General features: G+C 38.0%; 1 non-coding gene across 1 annotated transcript; it reads right to left on the bottom strand.

Moving 5' to 3' along the window:
• Positions 1-6,019: 6,019 nt before the first annotated feature.
• Positions 6,020-6,127, bottom strand: LOC137965144 (small nucleolar RNA R71). The gene has a single exon (XR_011116015.1). It is a non-coding gene; the product is annotated as a small nucleolar RNA R71 (small nucleolar RNA).
• Positions 6,128-8,052: the final 1,925 nt, after the last annotated feature.

Here is an 8,052-nt window from a genome sequence, read left to right as displayed (position 1 = left end):
AGATATATATTTTTTTCGTAAATCAAAACTTGAGTTTTCACTTTCCCTTCATCTCGTAAACAAAAAAAAAAAAAAAGATATAAGGCAAATAGATCGCAACAAAATGAAAATTTTAGAGTTTATGTATGGAAAGAATTTAAAGAAATAAAAAATTATAAGTCAAGAAAATTTATTCACACACAACAAATGTACACAAAATTTATGAAATTCAAGTTTGGGAAATTCCACTAGTTCAACCCTAATAGCTCGGAATTTTATAAGAAAGAGATTTTTCTACACATGTTTTAAAAAAAGGATATGCATGCTTGAAACATGTTAAAGATGGAAAGGTCCTATGGATCCAAACCTTTTAAAGAGAATAACATTAAATTCTCAAGTGAACGTGCGGTGGGACATTTACCCGAGTCAAACAAGCCATTATTTTGCCCATTTACAAAAACCTGACCTAGCGATCATTGATGATTGTAAAGTGATTTATCAAGCGTAACGGGCTATATTTTTGTAAGGAATGACTTATGGATTGGGAGTCAAGAATCAGTTAAAAATCTCCCGCCTCCCCCTTTTCCTGACGAATGAAGAACTTGATATATAAAAACTAAAAAGAGTTTACAATCCCAAAAAATTATAGTCAGTTTTTGGAATTATCTCTCTCTACATTTGTGAATTGTGCATTTCCATTTTAGATGCATACTTTTTTCTTGAATCAAAACTTGAGTTTTCACTTTCTCTTCATCTCGTAAACAAAAAAAGCGATAAAAGGCAAATAGATCATAACAAAATGAAAATTTTAAATTTTATGTATGTAAATAATTTAAAGTTAAAAACAAATGTAAGTAATAAAAACGAACACAGAAGTTTTGTTATCCAAGTTTGGGAAATTCCACTAGTTCAACCCTAATCGCTCGGAATTTTATAAGAAAGAGATTTTTCTACACTTTTTTTAAAAAATGGACATGAAAGATTGAAACATGTTAAAGATGCAAATGACCTATGGATCGAAACATTTTCAAGAGAATATTTACTTGAGTCAAACAAGCCATTATTTTGCCCATTTACAAAAAACTGACCTAACGATCATAGGTGATTCTAAAGTTATTTATCATAAGCAACGGGCAATATTTTTTTAAGAACTGACTTATGGATTGGGAGTCAACACTCAGTTAAAAATCCCCCGCCTTCCCTTTTTCTCGACAATTGCAGAACCTGATATATATAAACTAAAAAGAGTTGACGATCCTTAAAAATTACAAACACTTTTCTGAAGTACCTCTCTCTACATTTGTGCATTGTGTATTTCCATATTAGATGTGAACTTTTTTATTAAATCAAAACTTGAGTTTTCACTTTCCCTTCATCTTGTAAACACAAAAAGAGAAAAAAGGCAAAAAGATCACAACAAAATGAAAATTTAGAATTTATGTATGGAAAGAATTTAAAGCAATAACCAATGGATGCAAACCTTTTAAAAGAGAATAACATTAAATTCTAAAGTGAACGTGCGGTGGGATATTTACCAGAGTTATACTAGCCATTATTTTCCCCATTTACAAAAAGCTGACCTAATGATAATAGATGATTGTAAAGTGATTTATCATTTGTAGCGGGCTATTTTTTTTGTAGGGAATGACTTATGGATTGGGCGTCAACACTCAGTTAAAAATCCCCTGCCTCCCCCTTTTCCCTACGATTGCAAAACCTGATATGTAAAAACTTTAAAGAGTTTACAATCCCTAAAAATTACAACCACTTTTTGGAGTTACCTCTCTCTACATTTGTGCATTGTGCATTTCCATTTTAAATGAAAACTTTTTTCTTAAAAAAAAACTTGAGTTTTCACTTTCCCTTCATCTCGTAAACAAAAAAAAATGATAAAAGGCAAATAGACCACAAAAAAATGAAAATTTTAGAATAAACAAATGTAAGTAAAGAAAATTTATTCACACACCACAAATGAACAGAAAAGTTTTATTATCCAAGTTTGGGAAATTCCACTAGTTCAACCCAAATAGCTCAGAATTTTATAAGAAAGAGATATTTCTACACATGTTTTAAAAAATGGATATGCATGCTTGAAAGATGTTAAAGAAGCAAATGACCTATGGATCCAAACCATTTATAGATAATAACATTAAATTCTCAAGTTAACATGTAGTGGGATATTTATCCGAGTCAAACAAGCCATTATTTTGCCCATTTACAAAAAGCTGACCTAACGATCATAGATGATTCTAAAGTTATTTATCATAAGCAACAGGCAATATTTTTTTAAGGACTGACTTATGGATTGGGAGTCAACACTCAGTTAAAAATCCACCACCTCCCCCTTTTCTCGACAATTGTAGAACCTGATATATAAAAACTAAAAAGAGTTTACGATCCTTAAAAATTACAGACACTTTTCTGGATTACCTCTCTCTACATTTGACCATTGTGCATTTCCATATTAGATGTTTACTTTTTTCTTAAATCAAAACGTGAGTTTGCACTTTCCCTTCATCTCGTAAACACAAAAAAGAGATAAAAGGCAAAAAGATCACAACAAAATGAAAATTTAGAATTTATGTATGGAAAGAATTTAAAGCAATAACCAATGGATGCAAACCTTTTAAAAGAGAATAACATTAAATTCTAAAGTGAACGTGCGGTGGGATATTTACCAGAGTTATACTAGCCATTATTTTCCCCATTTACAAAAAGCTGACCTAATGATAATAGATGTTTGTAAAGTGATTTATCATTCGTAGCGGGCTATTTTTTTGTAGGGAATGACTTATGGATTGGGTGTCAACACTCAGTTAAAAATCCCCCTCCTCCCCCTTTTCCCGACGATTGCAAAACCCGATATATAAAAACTTAAAAGAGTTTACAATCCCTAGAAATTACAACCACTTTTTGGAGTTACTGCTCTCTACATTTGTGCATTGTGCATTTCCATTTTAAATGAATACTTTTTTCTTAATACACAACTTGAGTTTTCACTTTCCCTTCATCTCGTAAACAAAAAAAAGAGATAAAAGGCGAATAGATCACAACAAAATGAAAAGTTTAGAATTTATGTATGGAAACAATTTAAAGAAATAAACAAACGTAAGTAAAGAAAATTTATTTACACACCACAAAAGAACACAAAAGTTTTGTTATCCAAATTTGGAAAATTCCACTTGTTCAACCCTAATAACTCAGAATTTTAAAAGATAGATATTTTTCTACACATGTTTTAAAATGGATATGCAAACCTGAAACATGTTAAAGATGCAAATGACCTATGGATCCAAACCTTTTAAAGAGAATAACATTAAATTCTCAAGTGAACGTGCGGTGGGATATTTACCCAAGTCAAACAAGCCATTATTTTGCCCATTTACAAAAAGCTGACTGATAGATGCCATATTCTGACATGAGAACTAGGTTAATTATAATAGAATAACCTTTATAATTGTGTTATAGGTGGTTATTTATCGTTTTTCAAATGAAACGTGTATTTATTGAATTTGGCATTAATCACTGTCTATATTGCATATTTTTCTCTCCTGAATTATATTTCATTGTTTTAAGGTTTATTTCTTCCTGAAATGCTTTTTATGGATTCAATTATGGAATTTTAGGAGAATTTTGGTGGAGAAGGAGATATTTATCAAAATGCCCTTAGTGAAATGGAGGTGATTTTTAGGGCAAATCGTTTTAAAACAAAGGAAAATGGTATTACAAGGGAGGAAAAGAGGAGCGTCGGGGGGGGGGGGGGGGGGGGGGGTGGAGAGCGTCAAGAGAAAACAGAGAGGATCGACCAAAATAGGGCGCGACCGTCGATCGAAAACAAGGGAAGACCCGAGAGGAGTTTCCCACCGTCGTTCACTGCGCCACTGTCTTTCGCAGTGCCACCGCCGTCCAGCAACCGAGAACAAACCCGAGGAGAGCTCGAGAGAGTCTCCGTCAAGATGAGTTCGACAGTGCTAGTTTCTGTTCGCCAGTCCGGGAGGTGATCCGAGAGGGCTTCTCCGGTGCCAATTCTGCATTCCGACCATCCTCCGGCGTCTATTACATATTTTCGACCATTCCCGGAGCTATTCCGACTCCGACCGAGACTCAAGAGAGCCGGTTAGAGAACTTCAGCTCTATTTCGTTCTTCGCCGGACGTTACCTCCGTCCGTCGGCTTCTAACCTTCGTTGCCAGCGTCGTCTCTACCTCTGGCCACTCACTCTTGCTACCCGAAGCCATTAATTTTGGGAAATTGCAGCACCCGTGAGAATGAGTTGCTGCCCGAGCGAGAGGAAGGAGAAGGGCACAACCGTCGATCGGAAATAGGGGAAGACCCCACCGTCATTCGCCGTGCCACTGTCTTTCGTAGCGCCACCGTCATCCACTGCCGTCCAACAACCGAGAACAAACCTGAGGAGAGCTCGAGAGAGTCTCCGTCGAGGTAAGTACGACAGTGCTAGTTTCTGCTCGCCAGGCCAGGAGGTGATCCGAGAGAGCTTCTCCGGTGCCAATTCCGCATTCCGACCATCCTCCAGCATCTATTACATATTTCCGACCATTCCCGGAGCTATTCCAACTCCGACCAAGACTCGAGAGAGCCGGTTAGAGAACTTCAGCTCTGTTTTGTTCTTCGCCAGATGTTACCTCCGTCCGTCAGCTTCTAACCTTCGTCGTCGGCATTGTCTCTACCTCCGGCCACTCACTCTTGCTACCCGAAGCCATTAATTTTGGGAAATTGCAGCACCCGTGAGAACGAGTTGCTGCCCGAGCGAGACGAAGGAGAAGGGGAGTAATTCATCATTTTTTAATTTAATTTTTTATATAGTTTGAACTTAGGTTTTGAATGTTTATTGAATCTTATTTGATAATTAATGTTTATTGAATATTTGTTTTTCGGATATTTGATTAAATTAGCTAATTAGGGTAGGATTATAATTGGAGTTGGATTTTGGTATTTTAATTCGATTTCTATCTTTCACTCTATGCGCCCGAGAGGGGCTAGACGTAAGGATTGAGAAATCGGATCCGTGGTTACGTGGTACTCAAGAGAGGCACGAATCACTGTAAAATCCAGAGTTGACGTTTCCTGTTGTGCAAGTAGTTAACCAGATGATTGCTTGATAATTTAGGATATAATTAGTGTTTAGTTCATATTAGTTCATCATATTTGGTTAGGCTAGTTGACTGAAGAATACACAAAATTCAGTCCTCCCTGTGGATATGACCCTCGCTTCCCGCTAAATTACATGAACGATTCGTACGCTTGTGAGGTATAAAAGCCGATGTAACTAAATTCTACATCAAGTTTTTGGCGCCGTTGACGGGGAGGCACGTATTAAGTGTATTTCTTTGTTCTCCATGGTCTTAGGTTAGATTAATTTTTATTTGATTTGATTTTATTTTATTTTTTGTTGCTTTCATAATTTTAGCATGGTGATTTTGTATGAAATTATTTTTATTTCTTCTAGTTAGTTCATATTTTTAGTAGTGAGTTTGTTAGCTTAATTTGATAGTTCGTTTTGTTTCTTTTTGTGTTTTTATGCACGGGTGCCGCTCCCTAGGTGGACCATTAGCTCCCTTTGTTGAAGAGGTAGAACAGATTTGTAGGAAAACACCCGAAATCAAGTTAGGAGCTACCATGGCAAATCAGGGTGAACCATTACAGTTACCTGCAGCAGGTGACCGTAGAGCCCTAAGGGATTATTCTATCTCATCCCACTTCACATCACGTTCTTGCATTATATTGCCACCCACTACTGCCGCCAGCTATGAGTTGAAACCGGGTGTGATCCAACTCCTCCCTACATTCTATGGGTTGGAGAAGGAGGACCCATATTACCACATCAAGGAATTCTTAGATATTTGTGCAACTTTGAAATTCCAGAATTTCTCAGATGACTCTATCCGGTTAAGACTTTTTCCATTTTCACTTAAGGATAACGTCAAGTCTTGGCTTAATTCCTTAGAGGTGGGCAGCATTACTTCATGGGACACATTAGTCACGAAATTTTTGTCCAAGTACTTTCCCATTCAAAGAACTACATCCCTCAGAAGAGAAATCTCCAACTTTATGCAGCAGGAGGGTGAACACTTTTATGAGGCTTGGGAGAAATGGAAGGATTTTATCCGTAGGTGTCCGCATCATGGGTTTGAGAAATGGCATTTAGTGCAATACTTTTATCAAGGTCTTACACCCCAGGTTAGATCCATGGTAGATGCAACGAGTGGTGGGAGTTTGATGGGTAAGAGTGCTAGTGAGGCATGGGACTTTTTTTGAAACGTTGAGTGATCAATCTCAGCAGTGGGGTTCGTCATTTAATGTTAATAGGAGATCCCACAAAGCCAAAAGAGGGGGTCTCTACGAGGTTAGTGAAACACCTATGATCATGGCCAAGATTGAGGGGTTGATTAGAAAAATTGATGCCCTTATGGTGTCCAAGAGTTCACCTGCTCCTAACCCATCTACTATCTATGCCATATGCTCTGGTTCATCTCATCCCACACAAATGTGTCCATCTAGTTCATCCTACCCAGAGCTCATTGAGGACTTGAATGCAGTCCAGAATTTTCATAGACCAAACCGGAATGATCCTTTTTCAGAAACATATAATCCGGGTTGGGCTAGGCACCCAAATTTCTCATCGTCCAAGGGCCCACAGGTTGGGGGTCCTCCAGGGTTTACTCAACCCCAAGCTCCACGCCCACACTTCACTCAACAGCCATTGATTCCACAAAAACCTTCACTTGAGGATACACTTCAATTATTCATGCAGAATACATTGTCCTCCATTGCTAAACTTGAAATGAAAGTGAGTCAGTTGGCCAGCCAAATGAGTGAACAAGCACAAAATAGATTCCCGAGTCAAACCATTCCTAACCCCAAAAGCACACATGAGAGTGGGTTGAGTTCCAAACCCCACCATGAGCAAGCCAAAGCCATAACCACCCTTAGGAGTGGTCATGAGTTGAACAATGGGGTAGGGACCACTAAGTCTAAGGAGTCAAAGAATGACAATGGGGACACATCATTGGGTGAAGAACCTCCAAGTTCTCCACCAACAGCCAAGCAGATCCCTAACCAAGTCCCACTAGCTCCTTATCCACAGAGGTTATCGGGCCCACCTAGGAAAGGAGATAGCATGCATGAAACGTTGGAACTGTTTAGTAAGGTTCACCTTAACATTCCACTTCTTGATGCTATTAGGCAAGTCCCTGCCTATGCCCGATTTTTGAAAGACCTTTGTACACAAGAGAAAACAACATGTTAACAAAAAGGTCTTTCTTACTGAGAATGTAAGCTCAATTCTGAAGCTCAACACTCCTCTTAAAGTTAAAGATCCTGGATGTCCCGCAATTTCATGTGTCATTGGTGAACATACCATCCAGAGAGTTCTTCTTGACTTAGGGGCAAGTGTGAATTTGCTTCCTTTCTTTGTGTACCAGCAATTAGGTTTGGGGGAATTGAAGCCTACTCCCATCACACTTCAACTAGCTGACCGTTCTGTCAAGATACCACGAGGAATAGTTGAAGATGTTTTGATAAAAGTGGACAAATTTCTGTTCCTGGTTGATTTCATGGTTCTTGATACAGAACCAGTAGTCAATGTGACCAACCAAATTCCTGTCATCCTAGGACGTCCCTTCTTAGCCACATCTAATGCTATCATTCATTGTAAAAGTGGTGAGTTGGAGTTGTCTTTTGGAATTTTAAGGTCTCATTGAATGTATTTAATGCTGGGCACCACCCACTTGAGTCTGATGATCTGAGTCCTGCATTTAAGATAGAAATTGTTGTGCTTGATGACGAATCCACTCTTGAATCTTTTGAGTCTTGCATAACATCTTTAGACATGGACTATTTTGATGAGGAAACATATTTCCGAGAGGTTGATTCTTTACTCAATTCTGTACCTCTGTTGGAGGAAGCTTATGAGGTTATCACAACTGATCATCCACAGGATCTTCATCTTGACTTGGATAAACCTCTTGAAACTTCCAAGCTAGATCTTAAGCCACTTCCTCCAACGTTGAAGTATGCGTTCTTGGGGCCCATGAACTCATTACCAGTCATTATT

Source organism: Aristolochia californica, unplaced genomic scaffold, assembly GCF_029961685.1.
Source record: "Aristolochia californica isolate CCGP_79_NKW_82.1479 unplaced genomic scaffold, dmAriCali1.0.hap1 SCAF_1, whole genome shotgun sequence".
NCBI classification, from domain to species: Eukaryota; Viridiplantae; Streptophyta; class Magnoliopsida; order Piperales; family Aristolochiaceae; genus Aristolochia; species Aristolochia californica.
Note: the sequence above shows the minus strand (reverse complement) of the source record. Positions and strands in the feature narration are given on the sequence as shown.